The 22,924-nt window shown below is 36.3% G+C and overlaps 1 protein-coding gene across 1 annotated transcript in view; it reads right to left on the bottom strand.

Moving 5' to 3' along the window:
- Positions 1 to 22,924, bottom strand: part of CDH12 (cadherin 12) — a 573,557-nt gene that overhangs the window by 511,020 nt on the left and 39,613 nt on the right. The window lies entirely within an intron of this gene.

Genomic DNA, 22,924 nt, shown 5'->3' with positions numbered 1-22,924 from the left:
AATGGGTCCTTAAACTTCCGTTCCACTAACAAAACTGTGCCTACTAATTCAGCCAGAGAAAAGCAAAAGGTCAGAAAGATTTAAAAGTCATAAAAATGTATTAATTGCCAGAGCATTAGGCCATCTGTCGTGAAGCAAGAGTCTTTGTCCTCAGCAGTGGACTCAGCTATATCAATAGCGTAACTGCTGTTCAATAGCTGTGTTAGTTTAGCTCCTCCTGGAGCAGACATTTAATTGAAACTCAGACTGGCAGAGTACATGGCTCCCTGTTGTTAATTGGTCTTTAGAGACCGTTAAGAAGTATGCCAATTATCTCTAGCCCCAGTCCCAAAACAACAAAAAAAATTTAAAAAGAGAGAAAATAATAAGGTCACCTTGTCTTTTCATTAATAAGCACCAATAAAAAGGTGTTAGTTTTTTTTAAAAAAGTAAGTCTATGTGGCAGTGTTTTTGGACACAGACTTGAACAGAAGTCTGGCACAGCAGTTGTTCATGTACCACTAGGGCAGGTGGCCTAGAGATTGTCTGATCAAAACCAAAAGTCATTTTTTTCCCTCTTCAGTGAAAAATATTCTTTCTAGGGTCAGGTTAAGAGCTTCAATTTAGGGTGTGTAAAAAATAACGCACTGTAAAATGTCAAGATGCCTGAAGAAGATGCATGAGAGAAATAAAGCAACAAGTGATCTGTGAGAGAGTCATAACCCCCTTCAGAGAAGATGACTTTAAGAGCTAATTAGAAACATTTTTCAGTACAAGCAATCAGCTGTATTTTCTGCCACAAATTATTTAAACTTGGAAAAGGGAAATGAAAATATTTAGCAATAACTTCAAGATATAAGGCACAAGAATCAAAAATCTTTGTAATATGTAATAATATATTCTGCCTTTTAAAGCACCACTTGTGAACTAACAGCCACTATTCATTAAACGCTAAATCTTTCCTGAGATCATAGAAGAACTTCAATAGCACACTCACTCTGACATGATTTTACAGTTTTCAAAAGTAGCAAAAGTTGTCCTATCATAATAGTATAAATACTTATTTTTAAAAAACAAAAGTAAAGGAGAAAGGAAAAAGACTAGAGTCAATATATATAGTCAATAGGAGTTCTTAGAAAATGAAATGTGTTTACATACAAGATTTTAATTTCTGTCTCTTCAGAACCAAAGCACTGTTAATAATACAATCTCAGGTACAGTTCCCGTTGTATTTACAATCAGGATACTTAATATCCATATGTAGAAATTTAAACCTCAAATTATCTTTGTCTTAAAAGTCAAGCTGCTTTTACAAATTTTCCTTGTTAATGTGGGGAAAAAATATTATTTTTTACCAGGAAGAATATTCAGGGAATACATTTAATGGAAGATTTCTGTCTTCTAACCAACCTTTATGTTCATTGATGCGAGTGCGTGGTGAATAGTAAGAGTGCTATCCTGCAAATTCTTCGGCATGCAAGGTATGTAAATAACAATTCCTCAGTAGAATACTACTAGGGACAGCAGAAGTATCTCACATTTAGATGGTCAGTCAAACCATTTTACCTGTCTGATGAAATGAATGAGAACAGAAAGACAGACTACTAGTGTAAGCAGTACTGCTTAGGGTAGTTTTCTTTCCCCTTTAAATGATTAAATAGCTTAATGTATGTCTATGTTACACAACAAAGTAGTCTGCAGAAAATGTGAAAAGTTAAATGCAGAGCAATAAGTACAATAACCACGTCAACTAACATGAGAATTGTAGCCAATTCACATTGGGACAGCACTACATCAGTGCAGTGATAACGCTTTTGGAACTTCACGTAATGTCTTAGAAGAGCATTGCGCTCATCAGCTACGTGAGGACTTCAGCAGTTCCATGTTTAAACCTTAGTGTGAATCACCAGTGGTCTAAACAAGTACTTTAGATGGACTTCAGGCAGGAGCCTCTCAGAAGCTCATGGCAAATCTCCTTGGATAATGGTGAAAAAGGACTGAAGAATCCACACTTCATTTTTGTGGATCTTATTTCCCATAAGACAATTTGACTGCAGGACTTTGAATCTGCTTCAGGGCGTGAACTAACAGACCCGGCCATGTAGCTCAGACAAAAGTTTGTAAAAAGAAGTCCTGAGTGTAAGTTTCCATCAGACGATTATTTACATCATTATTCTTTTAGATACTCAGCAACAGGAATTAATTGAAACTGCCTGAATCTACAAGTACAAGCATCTACCCTACTGCCCAATATTACTAAAACACAAAAACCCACAAAAGGGGGGATTTACCAGCACAGATCAGACATCAAAGCCTGCACCGGGAAAATTTGGTGTAATTTGCTGTAATAAACTTTAATACTGAGAAAAAAAATTATATTAGGTATTGTAAAATTGACTTTGCATTTACTGATTTGTTGGAGACACACTCCCTCAAGACATGATCCTGGAAGAACATAATAATTCACTTGTTCATGTATTTGGTTGCTCATTTTATTAAATAAAGAGTTCAGGCTAATTAGATAAGCCTCTGCTTTAAGGTAAATTTCAGTTCTCCTTCAATAAATACGGCCATGAAAAGCTTCCAGATAAATACCCCTTGCTGGGTCGTAAACTTGCATGTATCACCTTGAGGTCCATTGCATAGACTTGGAAGTTCAGCTTTTAGATTTATATAATGCTTTAATGGTTCATATATTTTTATTTGATGTTATAAAATTGTATCTAAAAGTTAAGATAGTTTTTGTGGGGTTTGGGGTTTTTTTTTATTGCACAGAACTATAATTGTGAACTGTGCTTCAGACTGTTGCCCTTTGCAATTATGGGTACTCTCTATCTAAGAGAAAAAAAGCCACAAGAGTGTATTCTCAAAGACCAGGAAGGCTGATATAGGAAAAGAAAATGATACATTTTTCAAATCTATAAAAAAATATTTGTTTTGCATATTTCTTGCAGTCCTTTTTCCAGGGGACCCACACTGCTCACTATCAATGATCTTTTTATCATTAATGATTCTCTCAATACTTGCACTGGTTGAAAACTTTGTTAGCATACCAACATCAACATTAATAACTCAAAATTTAAAGATTTTCAGCATTATAGATAACTCAAGAATCATTAACCTTCTACTTTGGCACATGTTATGCATGAGGGAGCACAAACTGCGATGACTAGGTAGAGCATGTAAGTAAAAATATTGCCAAAGACTAAGCCTGAATTTTTTCTTTAAGAAATCTGAAAGTTATTTTCCTTACCATTTAACAGCTTCTTCTGTGAAGCATCAGGTTGTTATGACTATACATTCATGAACAGGTGTTACGAACTCAGTTAGCTAAAAGAAATAAGAAGATTTATTCTGGAATGCAGAAAGCCTAATACTTACTAATTTATTTATTTTCTAATTTTGTCGTTGATGTTAAAGATAGCACTTTAAAGTGAATTGATAGATTTTTGAATTAGTTTTCACAGGATGTAGTTAAGGTAAAATAGCTGTATTCTGAAGTAACATAGAGGACTAAGTAAGATTCATTATTCCCTTTAATCCTTGAGGGGAACTCTCCTGATAATTTTTACATATTCTTGGCTATTTCAGAGAATCCCACAATCACAGAATGGTGCAGGTTGGAAAGGACCTCTGGAGGTCATCTTGTTCAGAAGACAACTTATAAATGTATGTACATTTATGTAAATTTAGCTGTTGACATATGAAATAATATACATTTATGTTACCTAGGTAAGTCCCAGTCACAATTCTAACCCCAGTTAAAAGCTGTTCATATAAAGATGTGATGAAGAGATTTCAGTGTGGGACAATTGCTCACTGCTTGGTTGTGTCTTGTTTTTTCTTTTTTTCTCTATTAAGAGAAAACTATTATTCAAATAAATGTTATTTGTTTTCCACTTTGATGACATTAGTGCAGAGCAAGAAAAACTGTAAGCAATTAAAACTGAAGGGAGTAAAATATCTGGATTGTCATTAGATATGACAACCACTAGGAATATATTTGTCTTATTTGTCTATAATAAATGTATATATCAAAAAGGTGCATTTGTATAATAATAACAATAGTAATAATAATAATAGAGTAAATTTACCCAAGACTATTTGGATTTAAAGATGCTTTCCTCATCTTAGATGTCCAGTTCCTACAGAGGGGGCAGTCATGATCATTGCACATGCTCACATGAGGATCAATTTGAAGAATCAAAGGTCTCAAACCAGGACATCTCTTTTCCAGCAATTATTTCATATTGCAGCAATTACAGATCCCTCTTTACATGTGAACCATTGTCATTTCTTGTCAGAGATAACCCATGTTCAAAAAAGATGAATGTAAATGAACATGAGAAGCAAGGACAGAAAGGAAACCAAAGCATAAATGCTAGAATTGATTTCTCCAAAGCCATTCACTAGATTTGGATTCAGTTTCTAGAACTGCTGGGGAATCAAAAAAACTCCAGTATAGTTTCTCATACTTGAAACTCTAAGGTTCCTTTCCTGTTTGATTCTTAAATTTTCCGAAGTGCCAGGAAAGATATATGGAGCAGGTTTCCCAAAACTACTGTTGTCAAGGTTGGTTGAAAAACTGCTGCTAAGCTGGGATGTATGTAAGTACAATACATTTAATAAAGGCATTTCAGTGGTATTTTCCTAAAAATAAGGAAATGCTAATTCTCTGCTGATGTAGGTCAGTGTAACTTCACTGATTTTAAAGGGTCAATACCTATTTATATAATCTGAAAAATTTGGTTGATGTTGTTTCTAGTACTCTATTATTGTGTAGAGAGTACAGCTTTCATTTTCTAACTTAATTCCTTCTGCTTCTATCTTCTTTTGAGGTTGAATTCATTCTTCCATTCAGTTAACGTTTGAGGCTTCTTTTGGGTTTCATTCGGTTTGAGCAGGAATTGAAATTTTTTTTCAGACACCTTCGAACACTTATCTACTCTACTGAAAGACTTTTTAGTTTCAAAAAAGACTTTTTAAACTTAATTCTTGAAGAAAGTTTATAAACCTTGAGGAGATTTGGAAAATACTTAAAAATCATCAAAGATTGGCTAAGTTCAGTTAAAAAGTTGCTTTGGCAATACAACTTCTAAGCTCCCTAATTATTATTATTAAACACAGTAATATTTTATTGGATTACCAATAAATTTCATGACTTTTTCAGATTAAAAATTGTCTTAAACATTGTCTTGATTAAACAATGTCTCGATACATTGCACATTGCACTATTTACTTAAAAGGAATAATAGAGAACTACCACATCAAGATACTAATTTAGGGGAAAGCAGTGGATGTTGTTTATCTACACCTTAGTAATGCTTTCAACACTGTCTCCGGTATCATCCTCGTAGAGAAACTGATGAAATGGAGGGTAAATGAAAGGGTAAATGGAGAGTGAGTGTACTAAAAGCTGGCTTAACTGCCAGGCTCAAAGGACTCTGTTCAGTGGCACAAAGTGCCGTCTTCCAGTTGGGAGGCCAGTCACTAGTAGAGTACCCCAAGGGTCAACACTGGGGCTAATACCGTTCAACGTCTTCATTAATGTCCCGAATGATGGACAGAGCGTACCCTCAGCAAGTTTGCTGGTTGTACAAAACTGCAGGGAGTGGCTGATATGCCAGAGGCTCGTGCTGGAAAAAACGTACTGACAGGAACCTCATGAAGTTCAGTAACAGAAATTGACAAGTCCTGCACCTGGCAGGGAATAACCTCGCGCACCAGTACATGCTAGGGGCCAACTGGCTGTAAAACAGCTTGGTAGAAAAAGACCTGGGTGTCCTGGTAAACGACTACTTGACCGTGAGTCAGCACTGTGCCCTTGTAGCAAAGAGGGCTAATAACATACTGGTCTGCATAAGGACAAAGTGTTGCTAGCAGGTCAAGAGAGGTGATCTTTCCCTTCTGCTCAGCCGTGGTGAGATACATCTAGAGTGCTGTCTCCACCCCAGTACAAGATAGACGTGGGCTTACTGGAGCAAATCCAGCAAAGGGCCACAAAGAAGATTAAGGGACTGGAGCACCTGCCATATGAGGAGAGGCTGAGATGATGGGACTGTTCAGCCTGGAGACGAGATGGCTTGGTAGATCAATGTGCATATACATCCGATGGGAGGGAGTCAAGAAGGAGCCAGGCTTCTCACTGGTATCTGGTGACAGACCAACAGCCAGTGGACACAAACTGAAATACAGAAGAACTGAAATACCTTGCAGATATTCAAAGCCTGACTGGACACAGCCCTTGGCAACTTGCTTTAGCTGACCTTCCTCTGAGTACTGGGATCAGACTTGATGATTTCCAGAGGTCCTTTCCAACCTCATACAGTCTATAAATAAATGTAATTAAATTTATTATATTATCAACTTTTCATGTTATATAAATTTTGCCATACTAAGCATCTAAATTATTGCTGGTACCTATTACTCTGAAAGGAAATAAAATCTTGTTAGAGGAGTCAGCCACTTCTCCAAATCATTTTGTCAGTCATCAAGGCTTTTTATAAAATGCAAAGACTTCAAAATATATAGTTATTCATTTTTATAAAGAACTGGTAAAAAAAAGAGTAAAGTTACAGTGCAATAACCAACAAGAGCTTACGACACATCTATTCTGGTTTTGAGTTAAGTATTTTTTTTAAAAAATCCAAAGCACACACACTTTTTTTTTTTTTCCCTAAACACATATGCTGAAAACTTTGTCTTCTCAAGACAAAAATTATCTCTATATACCAAACCATTTTATTTGATAAGAAAATAGGTTTCTGTTCTTTCAGGGCATACTTCTGAAACAGTGATTTGTACCTTCTTCGACGACTGAGTTGTGTTTTTTCAGGGAAGAAAATTCACATAGACATTTAATAAATATGCAACAAGAAGTGTAAAAAAGTATGTAGGAACGTGGGTTGCTAACACTGGATCAGTATGCATGGAGAGCTTGCTCAGCCTCCATTGCTGGAGATATTCAACCTGTTTATCTTCACAGTTGGTTCTGCTTTGAGCAGGAAATTAGATAAGGCGAACTTCTGAGGTCACTTTCAGCCTAAATTTTTCTGTGATTCTGAGATTAGATTAGAGCATTCCTGATCAGAACCTCACACAGCAATTTCTGCATCAAGGCTATAATTTCTCTTTGAGCTGTAATATTATTAGGAAGAACATCTAGGTTCAAGTGAAGTGAGAAAGAAACCACCATCACTCTGAGCAAATTGTTGCCATAGAAAATTAACCTCACTTTAGTACTTTACACCTTAATTTAACTTTAATTTGATTTTAAAAATTGTATTCCAGCTACTAATACATATTCTGACTTTTCTTAATAGAAACAAAGCAAAACCGTATTTTAAATACCTCTTTCCTATGTTTAGATAGTCATAGAGTGTGAAAGCTGTATATGACCTCTTCTTGGAAAAAAGACTAAATAAATGAGGTGGTTTTTTTCCCCATCTGACACATTTCCCAGAATGCAAATCACTCCTGAAGCTCTTTACTGACTATCTATCTAAATTGCTTAGACATCTTCTGAAGAAATCCATCACAGAAAAGCTGGGTATCATTCCTGTTAGTATTATGGGAACAGATACAAGTGGTAAAGCATATTGTCAGGCATCCTATGAGTTGGGAGCAAATTTGGGTCTGAAATGAGAGTGGTATTTCATAAGTACTCTCAGGAGATTATGTTTAAACTTACTTTTTTTTTTTTTTACATGATATCTGAAAGGTTTTGTACTTTCAAATTGTTCACAGCTACAGCCAAAAAAAAAAAGGGAGGAAAGTGAAATTGTCAGATAACTTATATGACATATTGAGAGAGAGCAAAAAAATGAAATGAACATAAAGTATCTTTGGAGTAGCTGTAAGCACTTTTTTTCATGAGGATTTTGATGAGCGCTTTGGGTTTTTTTGCAATCAAAGCGTTATTTTGTCAAGAAAAGCAGTAAGTTTGAGAGAGGGAAAAAGAAAAGATGGAGACATTATGTAAATGACTAGAGACCAGATTAACCATAAGGAAGTTTTGCTTTTAACTATTACTATTCGTTACATTCGCCTTCTGCACATATGCTAAAGACAGAGATCCAGAACAGGATGAAGCCAAGTTTCTTAGGTTCAAAAACATATCAGGTGTTTGTTGGCTAAAACCCAGAATATCTCAGGATAAGATTTGTAATACATCTCCCATAGCAAATAATGATCTGTATTTATCAAACTCTTTCTCCTTTCAGAATTATTTTCCTACTTTAGAGACAGCAGAACAGCTTGAGTGAATTACCAAACAATACTGAATGGGTTTATAGCACGACATAATTTCAGTGTTATTAAAAATATATGTAGTACAACACTATTAGTTAGGTCCAATTCTTGTTCTCTCCTAGCCTAGTTTCATTAGTCAAACACTGACTGCATGGATTCAGAGATTTTTCCGCTGAGAGCTTCTGTAATGAACATATGAACTTCTGGACAGAATAAGTAGGAAAATCCTGCTAAGTATACTTGGAAAACAGAAATGAAATCATGCAGTAGCATAATTCCACTTTCTATGTTCATAAAATTTATTACATATATTCTTTACTATTTAGGAAAATGTATTATTTTAATAAACATTTATTTCTTAAGTCAAGTGAGATGTTTTTATTGCTTTGCACCTTGTATAAAAATTCATATGTGAAACATACAAATGGATATAGAATAATAACATTCTAATTTGTCTTGAACCTTCATGAATTCTTATAGTCCTCTGAGTGCATGAAAATCAGAGAAGAATCAGACCCAATATGCGTCAATTATTATTTCTATTTCTGTATTTAAGTCTAACAGGCATGCTGTTTCCATTGAAATCACAGCTATTCAGAGTAGAATTTGCCTCATGTTGAATTGCATTTATAGAAATGCTGTGGAAAAAGCATGGGGATGGGTGGGGGGTGGGGGGGAATCTGTTATTAGAATAAGGAAAAAGGCAGCCACAATAGCAAATAAAATGGTGAGAAGAAGCTGAATAGGAAATTCACTATGCAAATATATCCAATACATCATTTTCAAGGTAAGTATTTTGCCTGATGTATTTCTTTCGCTACCTAGTATTTCAGCTGTTGCTGCTTGAGTTTTTGACTGTTGTGGGCACCTTAAATACATTTTTCAACTTCTGATTCAGTAAGCAGTTGCTACATGAAAGCAATTTTTTTGCTTAAAATACTCTATCAAATTCTCACATTACATACAAATTATAATCCTTCTCAAACTTAGATCAAAATATCTTTCCAAGTTGCAACTTCAGTACCAGAGACCCAGGCAAAGCTTTCTGAAGTTAAAAACATCCAGGATAGGATTAAAAAAAATATCTGCTAAAAGTACCAAGATCTGCTCAATAACCCCCTCATTAATAAATAAACATTAATTCTTATTTTAAACACGTACTTGGTTTTTTTAACATAACTTTGGAAAAAAAATATTTAATATAATGAGAAACTTATTTCTATAGATTATGCCTTCATCATAGCCCTATCTCACCTTGACAAATAATAAAAATTACTTTCACACACATAAATCGCATTTTAAAAAACTGACTGCAAAATGTATACCAAATCTAAAACACTTAAAGATATGGTTTTCCATAAAGCAATTTCTTGAAAATTCAGCTTGGACTGACTTGATTTAAATACTTAAAAACCATTAATTCTGCCCATGTATGTCAGTATGATAGGCAAATTTCTACAAAAGAAACAGTTGTCATCTTCTTCGAGGTTATTTATGATGCTCAATGTTTTGAGTTTTGTAACTATGGGAAGAATCCTACATAAAATTTGAGCTGGATAAAGAAGCTCAGTAATTCTTGAGTAGTATTCCTTGCTAATGAAGCTCATACGTAGGAAATAAATTCACTGTTCACGTTGGGATTCCTCTGTATAATCTTGGAGTATTTTCGTTCTGTCACTAGTCTCACATCATCGTTTTCTGTCCTATCTGCATTGAAGGTTTAAAGCCTTGTATCTTTAGACATGTTAAATCAAATTACGCCCTCAGCTGCAAAATTATGACCTTGAAGTTTGCTTTCTAGACGCCTTTCTTATGAACCTGGAAAGCTGGAAGAAAGGTATTCCCTCTGGGTGGTACTCAAATGAACTAAATTTTGATGTCTTCTCATCCTGTGAATTACCTATCACGGCAGACAAATCCCATTCATTCACCATAATTAGTACTCCAAGGTGAGGCGACTACCTGTTTCATGTACTACTACAGCATGAATTAGAGAGAGGAGGGGAAAGAAAATTCTCCCAGCAGAGCTCAACATGACAGACTGCACAAATCAATTTTAATTAATTCTGCCTCTTTAAATCTGCCTGCTCTTTTGGAAAGATTGCTATCTGCATCAGGCACTATGGCAAGATAATTAACAAAAGCACTGCAGGGCGCTGATAGCCTAGCAGCCAATTTACTTGGCAACATCTTGGTTTTATGAGAGTGCCAGGTTAGAAGGTCCATTGTATTAGGAATGGGATTTGTGTTCTATCTTCGTGTAAAAAATACTCATCTTTTACCACGGAACACCTTGTGAGGTTTTAATTATATGGCTTCAAGCAAGAATTAATAAGAAAGAACTTCTGAAAAACAACTTCAGTGTTATGAGGCAGAGAGTTTTTCAGTGTAAGATTACTGACAATGAAAACCCAGTGTGTCAGTGCTGTAAAGTTCATCCTGGGAAGCATAAGCTTACGAAGCGTTGTTTTGTTCTAGTTTGTTTTCCATGCTACTTGGCACACATTTCAAGCAACCTACTGTAGAGTACTGACTTTTCAGAAACAATATCTCTGTTACATTACATTGCTTTATTTCCTAGTAAGGCACTTGATGGAGTGGCACAATGTACTACACCAATAATAAAATGTTGACATTACTAACAGTGAACTGATCTAACTTTGAGTATTTTTTAGGCAAGCATCTAAAACTAGTGCCGGTCCTTCAGAAATGGTAAAGCAATCAAATGCAAAATAATTAACAAGAACTTAAAAATATTGTCTAAAAGCGTCATTAAAAATCAGATTACTAGTCTGGTGTGTATATATAGTCTATCTTTTTCAGTAGCTTTTCATTGAGGAATAAACTGGAATATAGCTTCTGGAAGAATCAGGATAGTAGTTTTGCATTATTTAGATTTGGGTTAAAATAAAAAATGTGGATCCTAACATACAAAGCATTTATTTGGTACAAATCCAGTCTGCTATTTAAATATTTTTGAAAAGAAAAAAAATAATTTTCAAAGTGGGTATCATCTGTCTTTTACAGTTGATATGAAAGGCTCAATTAATAAAAATTGAAATTTGTATTCTGGTTAATTCAAGAGAAATGTGACTGCATTTTCATGAATAATCGAGGTCAAATCGCTACTGATGGTTCACTGTGTGCACAGTCAGTGATCATACAAACACGGTGTTAGAACACAAACTCTTTGCAATAATGGCAACGCTGTTATTTCCACAATAACAATGTGGAAATAACAATAAATAACAATGAAATGCTAGATTTAATTTCAAGTGGCTTCATTCCCATCTCTTGCACAATACTGCAAGTGCTTTGACATATAAGTAGTGACATTTAGACTGAAACTGATAATATGTTTTACTTTGATAAATCAGGTTCTCTTTATGTACTGGCTATAGGTGTCAAGGCTTTGGTGGTGGGAGAGACCACAGGGTTGACTCCTGTGGAAAGAGAGTGTGGCTGCCTTGTGCTGGAAACAGCTGGTTGCAGTCTGATGGAGTAGATTTATCCAGAAAGACTGCAGCCTGTGGAGAGAACGAACTCTGGAGCAAGGGAAAAGTGTGAGAACAAAGGAGAAGCAGAGAGAAAACTGCTTTGTTCTGATGGTAACACGCCTCCCTCCCCCATCCCTCCCAGTGCTGCCTGGGGAGGGCTTGAGAGTGAAGGAGTGAAGCTGGGCATGAGAAAGGGGGCAGGAAAGGTGTTCTTTTAATGCTTGCCTTTTGTTTCTCACCACTTGAATCTATTTCAATTGGCAATAAATTAAATTAATTTTCCCCAAATAGAGTCTGCTTTGCCCGTAACAGTAACTGGTAAGCAGTCTCACTATCTTTATCTCAACCCATGAGCGTTTTCATTTTATTTTCTCCCTCTAACCTGCAAAGGAAGGGAAGTGAGCAAGCAACTGGGTGGGCATTTGGCTATTAGCCACCCACCGCACTTTTAGAAGAACTTCATATATACATCCCTACCTTTATCTTTATAGCCGCATCTGACCGAATGGCCAGCTCGACTGTTTTAATTTCCTTTTTCTTACACACTGGTTGGATAATAACATTTTAATTTGATGAATCCGTTTTTCTTTCTTTTTTTTTTTTTAAAACAAACTACTGTGTTGCTAGATCATTCAGCTCTTTCATTTAAACTGTTAACTCCAGTGGGTGAAAATACGAATTCAGAATCTTTTTAGTTCCCTGGGAAATTCTACAGTTCTGCTTACAGGGATGACGTACAGGAAAACTTGAAGACTCTGCCACAAGAAACCGTTCTTTACCAGCAATTACCTCAGCGTACCATGTGTATGTCTATAAGAGAAGTAGTCAGCCAGAACTCTCTCTGTCATGAAACACTGCACGCAAAACCTAAACACTGGAAGAAAACAAAGTGCAATATTTGACTCATGCTGTAGTCAAATGATCCGACTTACACAACATTTTGTTTTCTTCTTTTGTCTAGGTTTCTTTACCTACAACACTGGCATATCTACAATTAAAACAAAACCAAAACAAAACATACACACGCAAACAATAAAATACAAAAAAAAAAAAAAGCTGAGAAGATTCCTATCAGAAAATCTAATTGTATTCTTTTGCTAAACGAGAGTAATTCTGAGGCCAAACAATGCAGCTTCTGTCTGTCCTACACACAACGACTAAAATTCAAAAGCACCTAGGCTACGATCAAAAATTTTGCATAAATTAAGATTAATACAATTCAGTAAAATAAAACATTTACTTACTTTGGCAAACATTAGATATGTCGATTCTACTAAATTAAACAATGCCAAGAAGCATTCCCATGCTTTTAATTTTCTATCCTTCTTAATCATTATAACTTCCCATCGAAGTTTTGGCATAGGCTAAGCAACGCTTTCTCAAGCAATTCCTTGAGATGGAACAGAAAACATGGAACAGAAGCTAACGCATACTAAGGACCATCACCAACAGCAGCTTGCCTGTGGCCACTCTATTTTGATGGCTAAAAAACCAACATGGATGTGGGCTGTTCCATGCAGTGCAATAGAACAGTCCTGTGTATTTTTAATTTTACTGGCAGGGATGAACGCATTCCAATTATCATCTTCACACGTGCAATGAATGTGCTTAGTCTTTTTCACTGTTGGAATTTCATTATGTGTCCTCAAATCCAGAAGACCCATACCAGCCTTTGAAGAGCACAGGGGCTCTTGATGACAGTCAGTTCTGCGAAAGCAACCTTAACCACTCAGGTAGGAAAAGAGGAACAAGAACAGCAGAGATGAAAGGGAATCTTAATTAATGTTGGAGATATTTTATTGCAAAAATAGAACACAGCTATAAGTCTCTCATCATCACTGTAGAACACAATCAAAACAATGAACAGCACAGCAAAAATAAACTCTCTGGGATATTATTTGGAACTAAATTAGTTGTATTTTATTTAAGTATTTGAAATGTGTTGCTATTATTTTCGTTTTGTATCATGTAATCTTGAAAGAAGCGGTGGGACTTGGGGCTGCACAATTCTTCACCTTCATTTGCAATTCTATATATATCAGTATTTTACCTTTCTTTCCAGATCTCTTGAATTAAATGAGAGTTTCCTATTGACGTTCCTAAGTGCTACAGCAAGTACTAAAATTTTAAGTTACTCTTAACATCCCTCCTTGAAGTTAATTGAAAATGGCCTATTGTGAAAGATTTTATGTAATTTTACAGTTCATCTACTCTATACAAAACCCATAAATATTTCAAGGATGTAAGTCTGTTTCTTGTGATTGTAGATTATAATTGCTTAATCATGAGAGAAAAATGTTCTAAAGATAATTCATGAGGTCATGAAGACACTAGTGCTCTCCATCATCACAACTGGTGTTCATTCTTCTGAATTTCAGGTTATTATTAATGGGTAAGAAACACGCCCATGCAAAGGAAAAATGTGAAGCTTATGAGCAACACTTAAGCTTTGCCTAAATGGACATGTTCCAGCTAGCTATATTCACGATGAACTCCTCTTTCTCCAGCTGCAGTGGTATATGGTATTGGGGTTGCTTGGTATGAATCACATCAGCTGCAGTTACGATAGTTTTCCTGCTTCATGGAAACCAGCTGATGAGAAAGTGGATATTGTAGTTGACAAAAAACTGAATCTAATCCAACAGTGTTTTCTCATCACAGAAAAAGCAAACAGTACCTTAAATTACATTATGAGGGCTGTGGCTAGTAGACTATTTATCCCATTCTATTCCAGGTGTGGTGACTTCATTATCACCGAGTACTGGGCCCCACAATTAGAAAAAGTGGAGGGTTACCAAGATGGTCAGCTCATGTCCTCCAAGAGAGGTTGAGGGAACTGGGCTCTGGAGAAGTCAAGGTAAAGGGGCAATCTAAGAACAAACTACAGGTACCTGAAGGGAAGTTACAAAGGTGACTGAGCCTAACTCTTCCCAACAGTGGCAGACAACCAAGTTAAAGGTGATGTGGCTAAAATTAGCAGCCTGAGGCTGAGATTAGATATTTGGAAATAAAAAAATTAAAAAAAAAATAAAATAGGAGGGTACTGCAGCTCTAGAACAGGTCACCCAGGGAGGCAGCACAGTCTCCATCATTAGCGACTTCCAAGACTTTGGTAGACAAAGCCACAGCTGATGTGATCTACTGGTGATAGTCCTGCTGAGAGAGCAGGAGTTTGGATGGCCTCCAGAGGTGCTTCTAGCCATTTCTATTTCTATTGCAAACTCCAAACCGGTATGGAGTAAAGCATGTAAAAGTTCAACCAGAGGCCAAATCGTTGGATTTTGGGGTTTCTCTGATAAGGTGTTGGTCCCCTAGTAAGGAAAATCACCATATTGATCTTTTCTCTCTTTCTTACCCATTCTTTGAACTTGTTTTAAGAATCCCGTAAGTTATACAGTTAAAAGTCTCTAGTAACTCTTCCTAATCACTATTCAACTTATCCTATCACAGAGAAACTAATCAGAGACTTCAATTTAATATGTATACAGAAATATTGTTTATAAGTATGTTTTTCCCCCCACTACACAAAGCGTAACATGTGCTACTGAATACAACATCCAAAAGGAAGAGAAACAATATTTCTCTTTGAAGTTCAGTTCCTTGAGAAAGAAGTGCTAGTGGCCAAACTTCAAAGAGAAATTGCCCTTCCTACCTGGCTGTAGCACTTCAGAGAGAGCTAATTTACCTCTCTGGTGAAAGGCAGGCCTCTCAGCAGCTGAGCTGCCTAAGAAATGATGTAGCTGGTGGACTCTGGAATTAGGTGACAATTTTCTTTGAAGTTTGGCTGCTCGTCTCATTAGCATTTCAGACATGTTGAAATGATTTACTCTCCATTTTGATTTCATGTAGAAAGCTAAATGGACATTCCCAACTTAGCTCTTAAAGTTGTAGCTGGACTTTGAAAGGCTTTAAAATTCTTAAATGGCATCATGAGGTTTTTTGACATGCATGGTAGAGGCACTCAATTTTTGCATTTCTGCAATACCTGGACTGCCATCCACAAGTGACAACATCAATATCAGTCTAACAAACAGAAGTGAACAGAAACTATTTGTAAGAAGTGGAGTGTTTTAATCATGATAAAACCAATTCTATAGATGTGATGAAAAAATCCAGTGCTTCTTTGAAGTATATAAGGATTAAAATTTGCCCAGTATCATTACTTTGTTTAAAGTAGCTGGCAGTTTGCACTTCGTTATATCTGTATGGTGACGTCTACACAACTAAGGAAAAGGTCAGACATGCTAGAATTCTGCTGCATAACAATTTCCTAAGTGGAATATTTTTCCTAGATACATTATACATTTTTACAATTGACTTTCACAAAATTTAAAGGGCACAGCTCATATGGTCTGCGGGGGCTTGAAATAACCAGCATATCTCTTCAACATATGAGGGGCCTGGTGACCCAGAAGTAAAAAGTTATCTATATAGGATTCAGTACTGAGTTTTAATCTTTCCAGAACTCCCATTTTAATTTAGGGCATTTTTATGAAGTATCTCTCAAAGAAGCGTTACAGGTTCTGGAAAGCTTAAGATATCTCTTAAAGGACATCTTTAGGAGAAGAACTCTGGAGAAGTGAGTTCAGAAATTACATGAATGACATCTTGGACATCTCATCTTGCTGACTAAGACTTCCATCTCTCAAATTATCAGAACTGTAATCTTATAAACTAACAGCTTGGCACAAGATACATGTCCATATGACATACATACACTGACTTTAATCTATTTCTTACAAATATTTGCAAGGACGGAGTTCAGAGAAAAAAGAATAACATTGAAAACCCAGTCATCAATGCAATTCACTAGCTTAAAAGATAGGGATAATTGCAGTTGCTTGTTAAAATATCAAAACAGGGAAAACTGAACATTAGATAGAGAACTTTTGCTTTAATGTGAATGAAGAGAAATATTTGAAGAACTGGAAAAACAATGAAAGGAGAAAGCACAGCTAAGCTGCAAGGAAAGGAAAAAACCAATAAGATTCAAATATAATACAGGACAGGGAATACAAATGAAAAGATTTGTGAAACAACATAATGAATGAAAAAAAATACTATGGCAGTAAAACAGTGGTTTTCCTATTTCATCATTTTACTACTGAGCTGATTTTCATTTTATGCAGTAAAAAATAATCTTAAGAGAAAAATTGTTTTAAAAAGATAGTTTAAATAAATTAATTGATGCTTAAAGAGGCATATGGTAATAGTATTAAGACACTCTAGGGCATGTTTTATAAATCTATTAATACAAACTTCAGATGGTAAAGGCACTCGGCCATTCAGTGCACCTGAATCGTTTATTAATTGACAAAGAAAACACACTGTGTTGAGTTTCAGTGCCTTACTATTGTTGCAAGCACATGTAGCTAAGTGTACAACAAGCACAATTTTGTTTACAAAACAACTGCAAACACTACAGCAACATTGCTCAACAACAGACAATGTATTAGTTAAAAAACTACATTTCCTTTTCCAGAAATAAAGATATGTAGAGTTTTTCATCTATCTCAGCTTCTCAGGAGCTAGGTCATAAAGACAGTAAAATCACTTCATACCTTATTTAGTCTCAAAAGCATCGGTAAGGGTAGCTCCTCAAAAGATTGTTGGTCTTTGTATATCGTGCAGATGATGGGCTGAAAGGTTCTGAAGAATTGCATTTCCTTAAAATAAGGAATGGCAAGATCTAAAGATTGGATGTCAGCAACAGTGTGACTGCTTCTGACTGGTGGGACAGAAGACAAAGACAAGTGAGAAGCTGAGTATCAGGAGCTGCAGCTGAGTGAGCAAGTACCCTCTGCCCTGAACCGATTAGTCTAGTGAGCGACCACAACACATCAGCCCTGGAGACAGGACCTGGAAGTACCAGTGTGGTGTAGAATGGGGTGGGGGAACTGGAGGGAGAGGCAAGAGAGCTGCAGTAGGAGTCTGGTCAGAGCTAGAAATGTCTACGTGTATATTAGGGTATATATATGATTTTGGTACATCCTTTCCAAAATATTAAATGAGTTGTAAGTCTTGTCATTCGTTTTCAAATACTTGTGAAAACCATAGTTATCACCTGCATTAGTTAGTCCACAGCCTATGCAGAAATACTGCTAACATAACAGATGTCGCACATAAAAGGTGTGATCTTGCTCTTAAACTTACAGCAAAACAAAGCAATTACAACTTACTTATATCCAGCTGTATTCAAAGAAATTCAAAGAAAAATAATAAAAGAAGACATTACATAATGCAAACATACAAAGGGACTGACTCGTTTCCAAACTATGTATATGCCAGAATTCTTAAAATTTTAACCATTTTTTGGTTTTAAGGTTTGGTGTGCCTGCTGGTTTCGTCTGAATACTGTATTAGCAGAGCATTAATGATTTCTGTAACGGTTGTTATTTAATCATGATTAGTAAAGATTATGGGCCACTGAATCTGCTCCAAAGTAAAGATTGTTTGTTTATTTTTATGATGAACTCAGATCAGCCTCAGGTTCTAGGACTCAGAATATTATGATCTAACCATAAAATTTACTACAGTTCAAAAAAAAGAAGCAGGTTAAGAGATATCACAAACAAACTGATTTGTGTCATTGTTGCTTACCATGTATCACTGTCACAGGAAATGCATTCCAAATCACCACTATCATAAGAGCAAATGTGTGAAAGTATTTAAGAAATCAGTGGCTTTCTGCCAATATTTTTGAAAGGGCTCTTAATAAGTTAGACTCTCCCTGTCACTTTCCCCTATCTGCACCCACCAAAAGTCCCAATAGGAGAGTTTTCTCTCATATGGTACCATTTCAAACCCCTGAAGTCAAATCAAGTATTTCAGTAATATATTATCAGGTCCACAGAGTGACAAGTGTATAAACACTTTTTAAAGAGTAATCAATGAAAGATCCAGAATTTTATAAAAAGGTATAATATTACCGTGTTTCTGAAAAATGCTCACTCATTAAAAAAAAGGCAAAACAAAACAACTGATAAAAATGTAGAAACATAATGGGGCATAGAGTACTTTTTTCAGATAATTTTTATTTTAATATCTAGAAGAATGCTGACCATTCTATAATCATATGTTTAGAGTTGTAATTTCTTATTAATATATTACTATAGTAATGTATTTTTCCTCCTAAGACTCAAGAGAGGAAGCAAAGTAAATTCCTGGATTCCAAATGGGGAAGTAACTGTCAAACAGGCACTTCAATCAATTTTAAATATCTGAGAAACTTAATTCCACTTAGACGATTTAGTTGAATTTGAGTTTCAAAATTATTCAGCCAACAAACTGATTTTAATTTCTATTACTTTGTCAGTCTCTTGGAAAAAGCATCAGTGAAACAAAACCCAAGTTATTTTATAAGAAGAGAATTATTGTAATTTGTTCTGATTTCCAGAGGCAATTTTCTTCATAACTAGTTGTCATGGTTTGGCTGGGCTGGCCGCTAAAACAAATAACAAATGCTCTCTTTTACCTCTCTTCTCTTCAGAGAAGAGAAGAGAAAATGAGAGAGAGACTTATGAGTTGAAAAGAAACTGAACTACTTTAATAAAATATTAATAATAAAATATCATTAAGAGAAAGATAATAATATCAATAAGAAAATAATTAAATATATACAATATGCACAAAAACAGCACCGAGCTCCCAGAATAATGATCACGTCACTGGCAGGCACTGGGAAAATCTCAAACTGGATTCAGTGATGGACAGAACTGGATTCCAGATCTGGATTCAGGAATGCACAGATCAGGATCAAAGGCAGGCAAACTGACAGAGTCCTCCTTGGACACCAGCCACTGAAGAAAGAGCCTGACCCCTTTGATGCCTCAGCTTTTATACTGAGCATGAGGCAGATGGGATGGAATATCCCATTGGTCAGTTTTGGGTCACCTGTCCTGTCCGCTCCTCCCCGCTGGTGTGACCCCTCTACGCTCTTGCGCACCCTACTGACCCTCCTGTGTTTTTATGTGGACACATCTGAAATCCTGAGGAGCACTGACATCTGGGCAAGTCAGCTCTGCTAGTAAGTGCCTTGTATAAAAGAGGCAAGGAGAAGGTCATGACAGAGAAACTCATACATACAGAATCCTTAAATTTATAGAAAACACATATACCTGAGGAAGTCAGTTAGCTGAACCATGAGGATGCAGCAGCATGTGCCCAAGGGGCTGATACCAGGACCAACACTGCCTATCATCTTCATCGGTGACCTGGGAGATGGAAGCAAGTTTGGAGAAGATACAAAACTGGGAGGAGTGGTTGGTACACCAGAGCATCCCGCTGCCATTCAGAGGAACCTCAACAGCCTGGAGACATTGACTGACAGGAAGCTCATGGAGTTCAATAATGGAAATTGCCAAGACCTGCACCTGGGGGAAATAACCCCTGCATCAGTACACGCTGGAATACAACCGTCTAGAAAGCAATGTTTTCTGCAGACCTGGGAGTGGACAACCAGTTGACCATGAGCCAGCAATTGTGTGCTTGAGGCAAAGAAGATGAATAGGATCTGGGCTGTATATGAAAGAGCATTGCTGGCAGGTCAAGGGAATTGATCTTTTCCCTCTGCTCAGCCCTGGCGAGTCACAGATGTGACTGAGTGTCCCGATCTGGGCTGCCCAGTACAAGATAGACATAGATTTTCTGGAGCAAGTCCAGCAAAGAGCCATGCAGATGATTAAGGGACTGGGGCGTCTGACATAGAAGGAGGTGCTGAGAGAGCTGGGACTGTTCAGCCTGGAGAAGAGAAAGTTCAGGGGGATCTTATCAATGCGTATCCCTGATGGGGGGAGTCAAGAAGGAGCCAGACTCTTCTCAGTAGTATCCAGTGATAGAACAAGAGACAATAAGCATAAAACGAAGTGTAGGAAATTCCATTCAAACACTAAAATGAAAAAAACAACAAAACCAACAACCCCCCCCCCAAATTCACTGTGAGGATGGTCAAACACTGGAATAGGTTGCCTAGAGAGGTTGTGGAGTCTCCATCCTTGGAGACATTCAAAACCCAATGAGACACAGTCCTGGTCAACTTGCTTTAGCTGACCCTGCTCTGAGCAGGGATATTGGACCATATGATCTCCAGAGGTGCCTTCCAACCTCATTCATCCTGTTTGATTCTATGCGTTTGCCTAGATTATACTATTTTAAGCTTCAGCTTTTGACTGTTGTTAGAGGTGACATACCATGTTGGATCGATGTTTAGTATTGCCAGGTATGGCTGCTCTGAAAAGAAGCTCTGTCTACAGATAATTCTTCCCCTTTAATCTATGTAACATTAGGTCAGAGATGAACATCCAGTGGCTGTTGGCTGCATGCCCATTGCTCTGGCTGTAGGCTAAACATTTGCACTTCATGTCTGAGCAATCCAGCCATGTCTCATCCTTCAGCAGAGTGGAGTAAGCCCTGGAAAACCAGTTACCTCCTTCCTCTGATGTACTTCCGTATTTCTTTTCTGCCTGTCTACATGGAATGAAGTACATCTTGTGGCTCTTGGTATTACAAAAACCTTGATATGCAGCTCATAGGGTCAGGAGAAATAAATGATTAGGGACTGCCAAAGCTGAAGTAACCCAAACTCCCTAACACTTCCCTCTCACCTCCCAGCAGACAACAGAAGATCATGGAGATGGAAGAATTGTTTATAGTTCTAAAGAAATGAAGAGAACTGGGAAACTTGACATTCAAGCTTAAGTCATGTAAATTTATGCATAAACTGCACTGAAAATTTACCACTTTTGGCTATAAATTTTATCTAAGGTAGGAAACTGGCACATCACTGGGAAAAAAGGAACAGATATTTTGGCAAGTTTAGAATATTAGAATTATTTAGCTACCAGGAAGCTACTTTAATGTCTGAATGCTGATGCTTTGTAGAGAAATTCATAGCCATAATTGCTCATATTACTTATATACAGTTCTTGCACTTGAAGATATATATATGTAATATATGTAAATACATGGATGCATATATATATTCAAATTTACACACTATACACAAATATGCATACTATATATACACATATAGATACCTGTAAATTATGCCTACATGTATATGTGTACACACTTAGATAAGATGTAGTCTGATTAATACCAGTTCTATCGGGCATTTTCATTTCCTTCATGCAGTTGGAAAATCGTCTTGTGAAATATCTTCATTTTGAAAACAAATAAAATATGTGAACTAGATCCAGTTCTTGAAACAGATCATAATAAACAAATGATAAGCATCAATACCAAAGTAAAAATATTCAATTTATCAGAAACTGGTAAATTATAACTGCTGTTCTCTAAAGCTGAAGGTACTGAGTATTGTCACTTAGTGTCCTAATTAAGTGTATAGTGAAATTACTTCTGTATCTCAGGTATTGGTATTTTCACTCCATATGCATACCTACAGTCTTGAGTCTAAATCCAGTACTTCCTGGATCTGTATGTTTCAGTATACCTTCTGTCTTGGCTTGCAGCCATATCTTTCATACTAGTTGAATGACGAGGAAAGTCCTGACGAGGAAATATTTAAATGAGGGAAGTATCCCTGAAACATCCAGTAAATGGTGCTGGTAATTCAGCTGAAAGAACATCTTGTAAACTGTACCATACTTCCCACAGCTGAGTGTGGGGAAGCACCGTGCTGAAGTAAAAAACATCCTTTATCTGAATTTTTTACCAATCTATGCAGAAAAGCAGAAGCGCAAGGGTACTTTTCCTGATTAAATAAACCAGAATGTCCCAGACAAAATTCCACTTGGGATAATTATATTTCTCTTAATTTAAACCTCAATTCCCTTTTATAGGTTTAAGTAGGCAAGTTATTTTTGACAGGCTATCTTAAGTACCAGAAAATCATATCATTTCCGTGCAGGTGGAGTTCATGTTAGTTGATTGAATGGGCACATAGTGCATTTTTTGAAACTAAGATTCTTTGATTGGAAAGAAGACATTTCAACATAAGATTATATTCTCGTTAAACAAGTTTGGGTTTTTTTGTACACATAGAGATTTTAATCTAATTTAGAAACTAGATGTACAGTATTTTCCTCACATCCATCCTTATAAACCTTGAAATCCATTTCAACACATGTCCAAAATGCCAGAAATTTAAAACTCCTAAACAAAAAAATTAACAAAATAATTTAGCTTTCATGTAATTTTTATTGGTTGTTGTTTCCCCTTTGTAGTACTCTTTAGTATCC

The sequence above is a fragment of the Chroicocephalus ridibundus genome, chromosome 2 (genome assembly GCF_963924245.1).
Source record: "Chroicocephalus ridibundus chromosome 2, bChrRid1.1, whole genome shotgun sequence".
Taxonomy (NCBI): Eukaryota; Metazoa; Chordata; class Aves; order Charadriiformes; family Laridae; genus Chroicocephalus; species Chroicocephalus ridibundus.
Note: the sequence above shows the minus strand (reverse complement) of the source record. Positions and strands in the feature narration are given on the sequence as shown.